The following is a 17372-nucleotide window of genomic DNA, read 5'->3' on the forward strand; positions in this document are numbered from 1 at the left end:
GTTATGGTTTCTTTAAGCACTCATCGATTTGATTCAGCTATCACAGCGTGTAACGTGAATTTAAATATTGTCTCGTTGTGAGCATGGTTTTTTTATTATTTGGAAGGAGGGGGTCTACTTTTCTTTTTGTTTTCCCTTCTCTTCTTTTTATCACCTGCTAAGCGTTTTCTATCTGAGCTTTTCTGCTCGATGACATGGGTTTTATGGGGGATATTAACTAGCATGCTGAGAGCCTCGTAATTATCATTAATGTGGCCTCGGAGGCAGATGGATGTAGACCAAATGGAGTGTTTTACAGTGACTGCATGGTGGATTAATATGAGAGAAAGAGTCCTCTCTGCTCCGGGGTCACACCAGGTTCACTCCCAAGTTTCTGTAGATTATGTAACAACAACACTGATCATTACAGAGACTTTAGTGCGGTGCCGTTCTAAACCTGCCTGTTTGTAACGGGCTGTTCTGTGGATCCTCCTCAAACAGTTCTACAATATACTGAGACTTTTTATTATTTGTGTGCTGGACGAGATTTTTATAAACAGTCTATGGTGTAGAGTGAAGTTAAAAAACTCTCTGTTCATCCTAACTGGTTTATCTGCAATCAAGATTTTATAGTCAAATGTATGAATAAAATGAAACTGATTGTGATTCATTACTATTTAATTGTGTGGTTTATATATAGGTTTGAGTCATTGACTGATCAGGTGTTGGTTTTTTTCACACGTTACATCAGAGCTCCGTTAATCAATCGACACAATCTTCAGATCCAATTTCACAACATTTCAAATTAAATGTGCATTTACTTTGAAGATATCTACTTTAAGAATATTGCGTGACAGAGATCAGCACTTGCAACTCAAAATTATCTGGCCGCAATGTTGACCTGCAGTTTGACCCAGTTGTTCTTCTGTAGTTAATCTGAGTCCAAAGGAGAAGACATGTTCGACTCCGTCCGTAGACTGAAGGCACACTGGTCGTATGTTTGTTAAATTTGTATTGTTATTAAACGTGTGTGTGTGACTGCACTTCCTCAGGCCATGATCAATACACATGGCAAGTGTGAAGCTGATAAAATGAACGGTTCTGTGATCTGCTCCAAAAGTTAAGAGGTGCCTCCCTGACTAATACTGCCTCCTTCAACCAAGTTTCGTGAAAATCCGGTCAGTTGTTTTTGTGTAATCTTGCTAAATAAACAGACGGGGGTGTAAACATATCCTCCTTGGTGGAGGTAATTAAAGTGTAAAAGTCATGCACCTTCTTGATATCTTCTTCAGTTTGAGACCCAGAGTGACCATTTATAAATATGTTTTAATTAGTCCCAGTGTGTGTGCAGTGCACATTACTGAGTTTGTGTTGTTACAATATTTAAAAGATGTTGCTGTGTTTTAATGAGGCAGGACACTGACTCAGGTTGGTTAGAAGGTTGCTGAACATCTGTTAAAGGTTAGCGGAGGCTCGGAGGATGAGTCCGATCTACAGAGAAACCACTTAAAGATCAAGTATTCACACTAATGGGAGAAGGTGACGGATCAAACTCTGGTGCAGAAGTTTGCTGGAGCTAATAGAGTCTGGCGCTGCACAAGCTCGGTCTCAATTAGTTGCTATGTTGACGGCCATAAATTTTACCTGGGTAATGATTCAGCATCTGTGAAAATTACACAATATGGGGAAATTACAAAATAAAACAAAGAAATAAGACGCATTAATTATGGATTCAGCTGTGAACGGCATCATAAATAACCTCAAAGTTATTAAAGTTTGAATCCCATCATTAGTGTCTTTATAATATTTCATGTTTATATTCTATATTTAACCTTATTTACTGTATTTCTTTTGTTTATCGCTCCATTTATGTTTGCTACAGGGTTCCATTGTGTTGCATACAATCATATATACATGCACATACATGCAATTGTCTGTATCATAAATCAAGCAAGAGAGAAGAAGAAAAAACTTTTTGTTTCTTTGTCGTTAATTTGTCTCCTTTTAATTAGTGTTTGCAAAATGACTATTGAGTTCATGACGCTGTTGAGCTTGTGTGCTTTAAGGAAGAAGTTTAAAGTTTGTGTGTTCTGTTCTGTATCTTGAGTACGGGACTTTTTCAAATCAAGTATTTTTTACGAATGTTTATTAAGTAACGGATGTTGTTAAATTTGACTCGTTTGGCAGAAAAAGAAGCACATTTCTCAGCAGGTCACACTGTTGGTTCTCCCTCACATTTTCCTTGACTCAGCTTTTACTTTTTTTTGTTTTTAGCCTCATTGGCTGAATAAATGAACTCATAATATCTGACAGATGGAGGAGGACAGTGGAGATGTCAAGTTAAAGAGACAGCATGTGGATGATTTGCAGAAGGATGCGGGTGATTCAGAGTTTTCCTGCGTAGCTGACCATGATGATGGGAGAGGCAATAATGATGAAGATTGAACAAACTGAGGCATCTGGGTAATTTGTGCATGATCCATGGATATCATGATATCTATGAGATATGGATAGTGTGTATTGGTATTGATTACAGGGCACGTGATTTGTACAATATGTGTATGTTCAGTGTATTTGACGATGCAGTGTGTGTGTGTGTGTGTGTGTGTGTGTGTGTGTGTGTGTGTGTGTGTGTGTGTGTGTGTGTGTGTGTGTGTGTGTGTGTGTGTGTAGCTACCAGTCCATCTGTTGTCCTTAATCAGGGGAAGAGCAGATGAGTCCCGTCACCTGGAGACTGGCTCAGGGAGGTCCAATTAAACACACACACACACACAGAGTACACGATACACACCCACCTCTACAACAACTGTCAGTTGACTGAAATAACCTACAACATTAACAACACATTTCATCATCATTAGAGGCCATGTGGACACACACATGCAACCTAACAATGGGACATGGACAGAAATAAACAAGCAGGCTCGTATACATGGACGCGAACATGTCTTAGAACACACACACACACACACACACACACACACACACACACACAGGCCGACACGTACACACAGATGTCTAAACAAGGACATGGGATGTTTCTCATCACTGACCTCTGGTAATTTCAAAGTTAGATCTACTGCATATTTTACCAACAAAGAAGAAGCGAAGTGACAGCGAGTCGCCCTCTGTGTCTGTGACTGAGTAATTTTTGGGGGGATTGGAGGAACAATTTTTCACTGGAGCCCATATGAGTGTGAATTGCAGCCAAAAGTGGAAAGCTCTGGGTGTTCTCACGTTGGTGTCAAGCTCACACTTCAAAAACAGCACCACACTTTATTTTGGGGAGAAACTGGAGTTTTTTTTATTTCGTCAGCAGACCTTGTGAGCAAACCCCCAAAAAGACAGATTTGCCACCAGTGTTATATTTAATGTGGTCAGCTGGTCAACGTTTGAGTCGAATAAGACAGGAAACATGATTTTATATACATGTGTTGCTTTAACGTAAACCTGACGAACCTCTACATGACCAATTATTTACCGTTTTTAGTTTTTTTTACTCAATATTGAAGACACCAAATCACGTCTACTTTTTACATCATCATAAAACTGAGCTCTTAAATTGAATTGAAAAGGAAAATTTCAATAAAAAATATAACACCAAATAAACTGTAAAACTCACATTTCAGTGTCATGAGGAAAATGTCTGCAAGATCCACGGTTACACTGTCCTATCAATACAGACAAAAATACCAACAAAAAAAGAAAACCCTGATTAGCTGCCTCATGCCTCGTTACAGATATAAGACCATCTCTCATTGACAGAGTTTGAAAAACATTTAAGCACGATTCACACAAAAAAATGCAAAAGAAATCATCAAACCTTTTAAAGAATGTTTTAAGTGAGTAGAAAGTGGAGGGATGCACTTTCTATATGGAGAGAGATCCCTCATCGTTTGCCCTTTATGGGGGTTCTTCCATATTTTTCACTAATAAAAGGTTTTTTCCAGGGAGGGCTTCTGTATCTGAATGAATGTCTGAGTGTAGAGGGAAAAACCATCCGAGGAAAATTTGTAATTTGCTATTTTGGGGTCATTTAAAACTTGACTTGATATAATTTTTACAAGGAATGTGGTAGTAACATGTTAATGTGCTTTCGCTCTTTGTGTGTGTGTGGGTGTGGGTGTGTGTCAGATGTTGCATGAGGTTAGCTGTGATCGATGTCCTGTTTGGCTTAATTGATGCGGCTCCTGTTGAAGGCCGACACATGTGTTGTGCATCAAACACGGAGCCGCTGCCCAGCTGGTGTGTGCAGGTTTGTGCGAGCATGTGTGTGTGTGTGTAGGTGGCTGTGGGTGTGTATATGGAGTGTGATGCATGTGACAGGCGGGCAGCTGCTTTTGGACCTTTTGTCTTATACCCCAATACAAACACACACGTATTCATATACACGCCAATGCCTACTAGTCCACTGGAATAACATGTTATGCTTTTCGTGTTGTGACTCATTATTATACATCATCCCTGACCCCAACTCACACACACACACACACACACACACACACACACACACACACACACACACACACAGCATGGTTGCCCCTCATAGTTAATCATCTTTATATGCATGGACTTAAAGGACTCATTAGTGTAAATTTACATGATGTACACTCTGAGGTTGTTGTTTCTTTTGCTGTTTCCGTACAGAGGGTCACAACAGTTTTTCTCACCTGCCTTCTTTCCCTCTCTCAGGGGTAAGGACACGTGTGAGGAAACGTTGGTGCTTTTAACGTTTGCCTCTGAGATTTTTTCCCTCTTACTCGAAGCAAAACGTTTCATTGACGAGCATCGGAAAGTCAAAATGTATTTGGGTCTCTCTTCCCTCTCTGTCGCTTCCTTTGCTTCTCATTTCGTCTTTTCTGAAGGTGAGCCTTGTTTTGTTCCGTCCTAAAGCTGCTCTGTCGCAGTAACACTAAATATTGCTGAGCAGCTCTTCTCATCAGACACACACACACACACACACACACACACACACACACACACACACACACACACACACACACACACACACACACACACAAACACACACACACACACGCACACTTGCAGACACATGCAGAAGTGCTGGGCTAGGGGAGAAATGTGGCCTGTTTCTTTGCAGTTTTTGATGACTCCCGCTGTACTGGTGAAACAGAAGCAGCGTACGTTAGCACAGGAGAGTGTGTCCCAAAACAGAGGAGAGGAGAGGAGAGGAGAGGAGAGGAGAGGAGAGGAGAGGAGAGGAGAGGAGGAGAGGAGAGACAAAATACAAGCTGCCTTTACATTCAAAGCTTTTATTACTGTGATCAATTTTAAGACTTTTTGTCCACGTCGTGTTTGTGATCTTTGGAAACAATAGTTAAAATAAAAAGTAGTATGTGACTGTAACAGGATCAGCAGTAAAGAACAGTCGAGCTCAATCAGAAACCACATGAGGTCTTTAATTTAGAGAACGTCGTTGCTTCATTTCATGTCAAACCTGGCATCGCGTCATATTGGTTGTAGAATTTGATCAGCGTGAGGAGAAAGACTCAAACTGAAGCACAGGACAGCAACAGTGAATCTGAGAGAAGATAAGATGTTCTGAGGAACAGCAAAGCAAATCTGCGCTTATTAAGAGGGCCGGGTTTTGAGGTAAATCATTAAAATAGATCACAAATGAAAGACCACGTTCTTGAATGAAGATGGAAAGAAAGAAAATTAATAGCTTTTGTTTTAATTGTGACTCTAAACCAATTTACAATATCTTAACTCCATGTAATTACATAAAACAACAAGAGGCAAATTTGTTCCATACCATAGAAATCATGTCTGATCAGTATGCATACAAATTAATTTTCTCATCCACCACAGTTAATTGCTGTCATTGGTTCAGAGAGCGTGCAGCATTACTCACTGTGAGACACACACACACACAGAGCTGCTCTTCACAGTCTGTTCTCCAATACCATTGGACAAGTGTAAAACGACATGATGTAGACTGAGGAATCTGGAAGAAATCAAGGATTGATGAGCGTTAGTTAAGAAAGTATCATGCAACTGTATCGTGTTCATAATGAATCCATAACAGGAGATTTCACAGTCTGCAAAGTAGAGTGTAGATTAATGCCTTTGACATTTACTCCACACATATTCACACGATCCAAACTAACAGCCCTCGTGCACCGACAAACTGCTGGTCTGCTTGAAAAAAAAAACACAAAGCAGCCTTGTCCTCGCTCTTTGTGTATTTCCTTAAACTCTCCCTGACCCACAATGCTATGTTGTGGGAGATATTTCTCTATCTTGGGGTAATTGTGTGAATCAGGAGGGATTGCATTTACCCCGACAGCTGAGTGGCGAGCTGGCAGGGTAATAAATGGCCCGATAACCAGCACCACTCTGATCCCTCGCATCACAGAAATAAGAACAAAAAAAATCATTACCTGCCCCGGACAGGCCCATCCTGCCGTGTCACATGTGATAAAGAGAGACATATTTCGGAAAACGCAGAGAATGGAAGAGGTGAGAAGGGGGGAAAAAATGAGAGGGGGGCTGAGAGACGGAGCAATGAGTCAAGTAAAAGAGTTGTGAAAACGTTCCAGGTTACATTTTTATTTGTTTTACAGATTCGGCCATTGATTCATTGACTTTGGGGGATAGAACAGAGAAATGGTCAATATAGTGAGATAAAGCGATAAACTGAAGTAATGTCAGGGAAGTGGAAACGTGCTCCATCTTCATCCTCATTCTCCTGCACTTCAGCCATGATGAGGGAGAGTAAATGTTTGAGACGGGTCAGAAACAATCAACGACACATGAAAGAATCAAATTCATATTATTTTTCTGTCCGCTCTGACTGTGTAAACCAATTAAATGGTGAGATCAAGCCTATCAAACAAATAATCAAACATTTGGAAGCACATTAAACCAGTACACACACACACACACACACACTGACATTTGTGGCTCATAGAAAGGCAATTTCTAATGGCTTAGCGCGCGCGCGCACACACACACACACACACACACACACACACACACACACACACACACACACACACACACACACACACACACACACACGCACACACACACGCACACACACACGCGCGCACACACACACGCGTGTCTGAGCAGTGTATGCAAATGCAAAGCTCTGGCTTTGAAACTGACATGACTTATTTAGTTTGCATTCATGTACAGTACAAAGGCAGTCACCGCAGCATCAGGTTGATGTTTCTAGGTTTTGTTTGTTACGGGACTGGATCACATGATCACACAGCATCAGTGAGTTTGTGCTGCAGCCAACGAGACGTGTCAAACCGGGGCGGATCTGTCAGTCGCTCCAGATTCACGGAAATAAAAATAGGCTTCAAATGAACTTAAATCCTCTACAGTTAATGTTTTGTATATTAACACTGGATCAATTGTTCTACATGGATGTCTCAAAGTGAGAGGATCATCACTCGACCCAGTTCTCTTTAATCCTGCAGTTAATTGTTTAGGTTTCACAGCCTGCAAATGTACTGTTCTCATTCAGTTGCTCTCATAACTTTTCAGCTGCCACAAACAAATGATAACCTACTGTCCAAACTGCAGACAAACACAGTTAGAGACTAGCTGGAGAACATAGTGGAGCAGTTATTAGCCAATGAGCAAGATATTTCCCTCAGGAGCTGGCGGAGAACTAAAGGAGTGTAAAAAATTCATTCACAAACACAACAAATTAGATTGGTGCAACGATTGCACCTCTGCCAAACAGTCTTAAATGATTTCAATCAATTAAATTCCAATCAAGCTGCACCAAATTTTACACACTCATAGATATCAGTTCCCTCAATGTGTTTTTTCCCCCATTAAGATCCATGAATACTTCTCAGAGAAAACAGGGGGAAATGTCAAAAGTGCCCCATCTAGCAAAAAAACTAAAATCCCAGATCTGCCCCCTGATCCAGATCCACACCAAAAGTGATTTTCCCTGATCCGTACCACAGCGTTCCACTAAGTCTGGAGTTTTTGAGTCGAGTTGTTTTTGTGTAATCTTGCTCACAAACAAACCAAACAACAAACAAATGGAGGAAATAAAGACTAGTGTTGTAATAGCTCCATAAATAGATAATTAAGTTGCTGTATCAAGACATGAGGTGACGATATGTCAGTGATTTGTTCTCAGCTGGTTTTGTGTCCCCAAAAATCCTGCAGGTCGCACTAACGAAAAACACCACTAAAAAAACGAATCCTGCAATTTGATGAAAGATTATACGACTTCCTCCACTCGATGCTTCAAACAATAAACCATGCACAGCTCTTGGTCTAGTTAGTAGAATGGATCAGATATTTGTCTGTAGAAGAAGAAGCCAGCATTGTGCAGAAAGGTCCTCAGCGGATACACTGACTCTTCCTCCCCTCCCTCCTCCTCCTCCTCTTCATCTCCAACTGTTTCCAATATCATCAGAGGTTCCATTCTTTTATTTCATCCACACCATCATCGCCCTCTTCAGATTCTTTTTTCATCTCTCACACACACACAGGCAATCTGTCTCTCAGACACACACAGTCACTCATACACACATGTTCACACACACAGATAAACATGCTCACATGATTACAGATACACATACACCACCCTGCAGGGCACGCGCACGACACAAGTTCACGCTCAAACACACACTCGCACACAGCCGGTGTGTACCCCTGAGGCGGTGCTGTAGCATCAGTAGCCGCCTGATGTTCCATCAACAGGACAACACATTACTATTCTAACACACCACTGTTCAAATGTTCTAATGTTTTGTCAATACTGCTAAATCAACTTTATTTGCCCCCAGAGGGCAAACAGTTTACAAATGCACTTCTGTTATGAAGAAATGAAATGAACTTTGGATGAACCCATTACATGATCCTATATTTTTTTATTTTCATATTATGTTTTTTTAAAATACCATTTTGAGATTATTTTTATGTTATCTTTGCTCTATGAAACAGTGGAGGAGCGTGTGTGCGAGTCCTCTGAGGCAGCACAATCCTCTGTATCGCCGTATTTAACTCCGCTGTGGATTTGATTCAAGTTTCAAAACAAAAAACATGACATACAGTCGTGTAATCCTCTGTTACAACCTCGGGAATGACGTGACCTGACAGCTAAGAGATGTCGAAGAAAAAGAAAAAAAATACATTTACATAAATAAGGTGGGACAAGCTATGAAAAGGTGAACTATAAAGGTGAGCGTCGAGTGAGGACTTGACTGTTTCTAATTCTGGGACACAGGCAGTCGGCTTTGTCTCCAGGGTTTTCCCTCCAGTGTTTGGAGAGTGTTATGTGAAAATGTCGCCGCTGCAGTGCGTTTTGTGTGGCACTGACCTTTATGGATCGCATAGATGCTGGAGGAGCAACACAGTAGAGCAAGTACATTCTGTTTAGGAATAAGCTGGGAAGAATGTGAACTCTCCTGAATTGGCTGTTTCACATTTTCCTTCAGGAGGTAATTCAAATAAAAAATGAAATTTGTATGACTGATAGATATTTAGTGTTTATGCCAATGTAAGGAATGTTACGAATGGCTGGAGTGACTATTTGCTAATAAAAAAGGAAGTAGATGAACTATATATATATATTATTTGGGGCCGTATGTCTTTACTGAGAGGACAGTGAGAGCAATTGTGAAATGGGGAGGGAGAATGGGGAAGACCTGCAGTAAAGGGCCAGGTCGGAACAGTATCCGCGGCTGCATCCACACTTCACACATGGAGGCTTGACTCCTGCACCAACTCCAGATTCTGTCTTCATCTTTATTGGCCTCTTTGGCTACAAAGCAGAGAACAAGGTGTGATAGAGTGGATTAAAAACAGGCCCACGACAAACACATTTACATGCACATACATTCAGGCATACAGCTACTGTATACAAGCTACTTACTCAACAAGTGACTCGGTAGATGCTTAAGATGCGAATGCAGACGGTAACTGTTGGGTTGGACGACTCGTGAAAAACTATCCAATTAAACAAGACGTCTGAAAACTTCCCAAGTGAGTTGTTTAGTTGGATCAGGTCCTAAACAGGAAGTCAATGTCCACTGAAATTCCTCATCTGCATTGTTTTTAAATGAATCAAATGGATGTCTCTTATTTGTGTTATTTGTGACACAACCACTACTTTGTCTTTTCTCGTTTTATGTAAGCCCACTTTCTATTTTAAAATAGTGCTAATTATAAAGTGACCATATGATCATCCATATGGCTCCTTCTAATTGCGTCTCTTCTCATCTGTCATTAAACACTGATAATAAGCCACAGCTCTCTCTCTGTGTTTAGTGCTGCTCTTTCCAGTCCACTGTGCTCAAACCTCTGACTTAATGAAAAGAGATTGTGAGAAACAAATACAAATATCACCTCCGCACTCGTTTCATCAACTCCTGTGTCTCGCTCCTTATCGTCTATTTTCCAACGTCATCGTTAAGTGATGCCAAGTGAATGAAGGTGTATTCTTTGCTCGTCGATGTGTAAGTGAGGTAAACGTCGCACTGCAAACTGCTTCATATACTGTTTACATCTGTTGTTCTTAGCAGGTGTCTTGAGATAGCAGCTTTGCTTAGAATAAAGAATGGAACTTTCCAAAATTTGTATTTTGTATTTGTATAAACTGAAAGCACCAGTTGTCACTTTTACAAATCTGTTTGAGTACAAAAATAAATAGAATGGCACTCAGTAGAATGTGTACCTCCACCAAGGTCCAACAGCGCCCTTGGACACTCCATCTCAATCCTCTAGATCCAGATCTTTGCACGAAATTGCAGTCAGTCATTCCCTTTTATAAAGGCCTGATGATTCAGAATATCAGAGGAAGTGAAAAATAATCCTGGATCTGCCCCTTGGTCTGAGTCCGTGTCACAATTTCCTTTGGCTGAAGTGTTATCGTATTAGTAGTAAGTTATAATGTCTTTATCAGTAAACTGTAGGTGCTTGTGGGCAGATTGGTTTTGACTGTATACAGAACAAACGGTTCAAACCCTGTTTCAAGTCTTCCTGCTCAGCTGAGCTCCATATCAATCAAATATCAATCTTCTCATTTAACTTCCAGAAAGAAGGAGAACGAGAATATTTCCCAAAGGTCACAACCAGATCCTCAAGGTAAAATAGTTGCATCACAATCACTCAATGCATTTCTTGCTTCCCTGGATTTTTCGACTCCCCATTTGATTACAGGGAGTCAGCGCTTCACTCACAGAGCTTTGTGATACATTGCAAGCAGGTTTGTTTATGTTGAGTTGTGTGTTCTGCTGCTAGAAAATAAAATTCGACCTATTCTGGTTGCAGAACCTTTAAAAGTCGAGTTTTATGTGGTCGTCCTGCAAATATAGAAGACATTACATTTCAGTTGAAATAAAAAGTTTAAACACTCTGATTATAATAATAATGATATAGCACTCATATTATGAGCACATTTCCTGCAATGCTTTACTAGTACCACTTCAGATACAGCTGCTGCCGTCGAGGAAAACAGTGGGAAAGAAGCGCAGACAGGAGCAGGGTGGGCAGTTGGTTTATACTGAATTATTAGTATTAGCAGTAAAATAACAGCCTGGCTATAAAACCACTGTAACTACCTATTTATTTATTTAGCTGCAGCCTCGGGCAACAGCAAACTGGTCCACAGTCAGCTACATCAACCAGTGGAGCAGCCCCATCGTGTGTGTGTGTGTGTGTGTGTGTGTGTGTGTGTGTGTGTGTGTGTGTGTGTGTGTGTGTGTGTGTGTGTGTGTGTGTCTGCTTGCGTACAGGCGGATTGTTTATGCCTAGAACAGACAGAAAGCACAGCCAATGCAGAACACAGCGATAATAATTCTCCTCTACATACTCTCCCCGTCTTCACATCTCTCTCTATACACTCACTAACTTTGCCCCATCACCCACCCACCTCTCTCTCTCTCTCTCTCTTTCTCTCTCCTTCCCCTCTCACTCTCCCCCTACCTCTCTCACTCCCCATCTGTCGCTCCCTCTCTCTTCCCTCCTCTCACTTCACTCGCTCGGCGAAGATGGATCACTCCGTGTCTGTCAGCAGTAGTATCACAGAATGAGAATGTATTGTCTGCTGTCTCAGATAATAAATGCTGCTATCTACGCTACTGTTCCCTGTCATAATAGATGGCCCATATCTACACAGCTTCTGTTTATAGGATTATCACAGGCCTCTGTTGTCCCCCAAGCCCCCCGACAGGAGAGATGGAGAAATTACTTTATCGCTAGGAGGCGTCGTACACACACGCCCAGGGTGTGAGCGCAGACGCAGGAGAGGCTAAATTGTTCTGTGATTGCTCTTTTATGCAGCTTGAATCTGTGATGTGTTATCGAGAGAGGCCACCTGAAGGAGGGAGAAAGAGATTAGCATCGAACCCTCTCCTCCCGTCTTTATGTCACATCAGCATTTATCTTTTTTTTTTTTTTATCTGTTGATTTCCGTGAGTGTGCACTTCCATCATGCATCAATCACTCACTCCGTGGCGTTTATACACTGGAGCGGAGTTCATTGTTGAGACGTGTGGAGCTTTGTTTCTCGCTGCTCATTCAGATCATGTGATAAATGAAGCAGCAGAGAGAATTAGTCAAAGTCACTGGTCACCGTTAGATGGGGTTGCCAGTCATTAGAGAGTGTGTGTATGTGTGTGTGTGTGAGTGTGTGCGCAGCTTCTTATCACTGCTGGTCACTGGGGGAGTCTGTTGACATTTGACCCCGTTCTTGACCACCTGACCCCGCGCTGACCTCTCTGTCTGGCTGCGGCTGCAGAGCAGAGGGTCTCATTGGCTCACGCTGCTGACTGATGGTTGTCCTCTCCTCTGCTGGCCAGAAGCCTCGACCTGAGCCTGTCCACCACAGGGCCGTGGCCGGAGGAGCCAACAGGGGCAGCTCAACACACCCATCAGGTACACACACTCCCAGTCAATGAGCAGTTGGTACATATGGGAGGCTGTGTACAGCTGATTTAATTGTAGTGCTCCTTTTAAGTGTTGCTAGTGATTAAATTAATTCTTCATAATCAGTTGTTGGTGTGCTGAATGTCACATCATGCCACAATTCGAAATAAATGCATTAACTATAAAGGAAGGGAAGAATGGAATAATGTTTTTTTCAGTTTTTATATTTAATCATGAGTTCAAAGCAGAAGGCAAAAGGTGCTGATTCACTGATGTGAATAATGAGCAGAATAACCACGTTAAGTCCTCGACTCCAAACAGGACTTTTGGCTAAAAGCGCTGACCAGTGCTTCATACTTGCCCAGCGCTCTGACCGGCGGCTCTAATTGGCCGTAGAGCCGAACAAGGGCTTTAACTGGCTGTTGGCCCCGACCGCATATGAGCAGAAGGGACAGTTGGCTCTGAGCCGTGCCGCCTGCTCTGCTGCACATGGCTATTAATCTGAACTACTGTAGAGTTTTGCTAGAATTTCATCCAGTTAAAAAATAATTTGCACACGTTATCTCGCTGCTATTCGTGTGATTACATAACTGATTTTCCTCCAAAGCCAGAAGATTGGAAACCTTTACGAATCATGTCAACATGAGAAAACGTGTCCTGTGTTTCCTGTGACACCTTTACACGTCTTTCTGCAAATGTTTATATGATTATATTGTGGCTTTGCCCAAACTTTAAAGTTACATCGGAGTTTAATTTACAAAGGTCGTCTGTTCTGACTCTGGTGTTCTGCCATGCAAATCTAAGAAGAGAGGGCTCTTATCTGATAGAGAGCAGCCAGAGAAATGGATGTTAAAGAGATACACTTTTAAAGTGTTATATTTAATCTTTTAATCAGTATTTAAAGTGATTGAATGAAATTCTTTCTATTTAAAATATAGCCAAATTATTTTAAATGCTCTGTTTTCACTGAAAATCTGTTGGATTTCTTTAAACCACCCAGCAGCTTTACGAGAAGGAATGTGTCCCAGTATAGAATTGAAGAGAAATTGAAAACATTTCTATATTTCATTTAGTGGACTGTTTAAAAAGTCACTGAAAACAAGTTTTATCTTCTCAGTGAGACAGAAAGAAAAACCCACTGATTAAAGGATTTCCTCCTCCTACCTTATGAGACGGAGGCTGGGAGGATTTCAGTCACACACCGAGGTATCACAAATCATTTGATAATTATATTCTGATGTTTATAATTGCTGTATGCATCAAGTCATTCCTATGGGACACTAATTTACTGCAGCCGGAGAAAACATAATTAGGAAAGAGCAAAGAAAGAGAATAATAAATAGAGTGATAGTACTGACACAAAGTGGTGTGCAGCAGGTTACGTATACACTGAAGTTAATACAAAAAAGTGCTGTATAAACTTTGTAAAGTTGCACATGCAGTAAACAACTGTAGGATGATTCGGAGAGCTACATAACAAGCTGTCTCCCATATCACAGTCTCCAGATGGAGCCACCATATGTAGAGGAAGAAATCCTTCTTGGTGTGGAGAAGCTTTTTTTTTTGTAATTATAGTCTGTCGTCCACAACATGCAGTAAGTTTAGTTACAAGTGGACAGTTCATCATTTGAAGACTTTATTCCCTGATAGAAGATCGTCGGGTTCGGGTCAAGGAGCTTGTGTTTTCATCCCCTGTCTGTTTGTTGGTTGGTTGGCTGGTTTATTCATTTGTTTGTCAGCTGGATTATGCAAAAACTACTGAACGGATTGTCACAAAAATAGGTAGAAGGTTGGAACATGGGTCAAGAAAGAACCCATTGAAATTTGGCAGGGATCCAGACAAAGGGATGGATCCAGATATCTTTTTCTTCTAGAGATTTTCATTAATTTCCCCAGGGAATCATTCATGGACCTTGACTTAAAATAAGGTTATAATATTACAAGAATAGATTACGAGAAAAAGGTCATAGTACTTTTAAACTTTTTAAAGAAATAAGCAACAACAAGAACCCATGCTCGTTTGAGTTCCACTCCCCCTGGATCCAAAATCCTGATTACCAGTCTCACCATTTCTTCTGGCAAAGAATTGCAAATATTTAAGAGTTTAATAATACCTGTGGTAGCTTCATTGTTGTGGAACAAATATAAACTTTACACTGTGCTTTTCCACCATTTTTCCTTTTTCCTCTTCAACAGTCCCCAGAGATCAGGGTATTCAGTGATGAGGTTGAATCAGGATTTCCAGAAGCTTTGAGGATCATCAGTGAGCACAGCGTACTGATATGGTCCAGAAAATATAGTTCCCCAGTTGCACATCTCCTCCATCCCTGGAATAAAAATGTCCCCGCTCTGCAGATCTGATTTGTAGAGCTATTGACAAATGTCAGACCAGGCCAGGTTCACAGCAGACAGCTTTACATTGTCATCCACTGTATATGTTAGTTTACACTGGAGATTACACAACAATGAATCTGCACCACATGTCCTGACACATGGTCGTTCGCCTCTGCTCAGCCGTCGTATGTTTTGACTGCATGTGTAGTAATCAGCTGGCGTTTGAGGGGAACATCCATCTCGCTGTCACACTGTGGTCCACAGGGAGAGACAGGCTAACGCTGGGACCAGACACACACACACACACACACACACACACACACACACACACACACACACCTTATCTCTGTCTGGCAGACCATTGGTTACTCATTAGATTCAGAGGGTAAAGAGACAGACTGGAGACAAAGAACAGCTATGCTAATGCTCTTTGATTTTTCCTCTCCCTTCTCCTTTCTTCGCAGCTGGAAAATCTATTCTCCTCCTTTATCTATATCACGTTCATTTTCACACTCCGTATACTTGATTTTATGGCACTGGAACAGAAAGGCAGCGTGAATGTGATATAATAACATCACTCGCTGTTGTTGCTGAAAATCTGGTTCTTTGTGTCAAGTTTGTGTCACAAAAACAACAACTACATGACACTCTGGCAGTGAGTCAGCTCACATGTTAGTCAGGGTTTGAATTGGTGTAAATGTGAGTGTATTGAAAGGCAGCGACAGCAGGTCAGATTATCAGCTACTGTTGCAACTGACATTGTAGATGAATGATATTTAAACACAAATAATATATTTGACTAAAAATGGACAAAGCACTTCAACATTGTGAATAATCATCTACTGATACTGCTCCTGTCTAATATGCTGTAATTGACCTCTTCAGTTCCCCCACGTGTATTGGTTCTAATTAAGAGTCCAGTTAAGATGTGAGAGGTTTCCAATGAATAGGTCCTTGACATACAAAGACTTAGGTCTTTGTATTTGCATCAAGCCATGAGAGAAAAATGTCAACCTTTGACAGAGGAAGGGTCGATTAGCACTTCATTACATCATTGTGATTCTTGAATTGTTTTTAAGCCCAAAACATGATAAAAACTCTAGAAACGAGGGAGAAATCTGGAAGATGATCTGACTCATGTGCATGAAATTGTTGGAGGAAGCTGTTGAATCATTACAAACAAAAAGTGCTTCCTGCACTGACACCATATATTGTCAATGTAATGTCCCTTTACTACTCAGCTGAAAGCACTTGTGAGCTTTAGGATGATAGAAAGCCACAGTTGTATCCATTGTCGCCTGTAAAAGTAATATGTTTGATCCACACATTATATTACGCATTTCGCCTTAACATTTTCAGTGCACTGAAGTTGAGTTGATGAGGAGAGACATTTTATGTGGGATACAAGAGTTTAAAAGCCTGTGACAAGCTTGGACCTGCACCGAGTCATTTAGGCTAAATCAGCTTTGTTCCATCTCAGAGTTCGTCTAACAGATCCCTGAATTTATCACATTCATTGAGCCTGTTGGAATGACTTTAACAGAACATAGGCCCTGCACACTACATGCTACAGGTCATCTGATCACCAAGTAATTTGATTAAAAATGGCTGCTTACATCTGTTGTTTACAGTCACAGCTACAGCCCTGTCTTCACACTGGGTTATGATACTATGGCTGTTGAAACAAGAGCTTGGCTGAACTTTGTTTGAACCTGAAGAGCAAAGAAGGACAGGATTACACAAGATGCTGACATGGTAAGAAATCTGCATTCATATGCATCATGTATACATAAAGAAAAGCAGTCTATGGAGTTACTGTACATTATTACTGGGCAAACACTGGATGTGTGTGGAAGTGTGAGGTTCCGTTTTTATTGTCACTCATCAAAATAATGCGTGTTTGTGTCTAACACTTTGTAGCTTTGTAAAGTTTTATTGGTAAACATCTATTATGGTTTGATTCTGTAACATAAACATCTTTCTACAGTTTTGCATTTGCCAATTAAACAATAAAACTGTAATTTCTTCTAAATCATTTGAGATACGGTTTGTTGTCCAATTAAGGATTATAGGATTGGAAGATTTGTGCGCCCATAGCAATTAATCATATCACATATATTACTGTGATGAAAGATGTAGACAGTTTTGAAACCATAAAAAATCCTTATGTTTTAAATCAAAGTTAAATA

Source organism: Hippoglossus hippoglossus, chromosome 16 (genome assembly GCF_009819705.1).
Source record: "Hippoglossus hippoglossus isolate fHipHip1 chromosome 16, fHipHip1.pri, whole genome shotgun sequence".
In the NCBI taxonomy this organism is placed as follows: domain Eukaryota; kingdom Metazoa; phylum Chordata; class Actinopteri; order Pleuronectiformes; family Pleuronectidae; genus Hippoglossus; species Hippoglossus hippoglossus.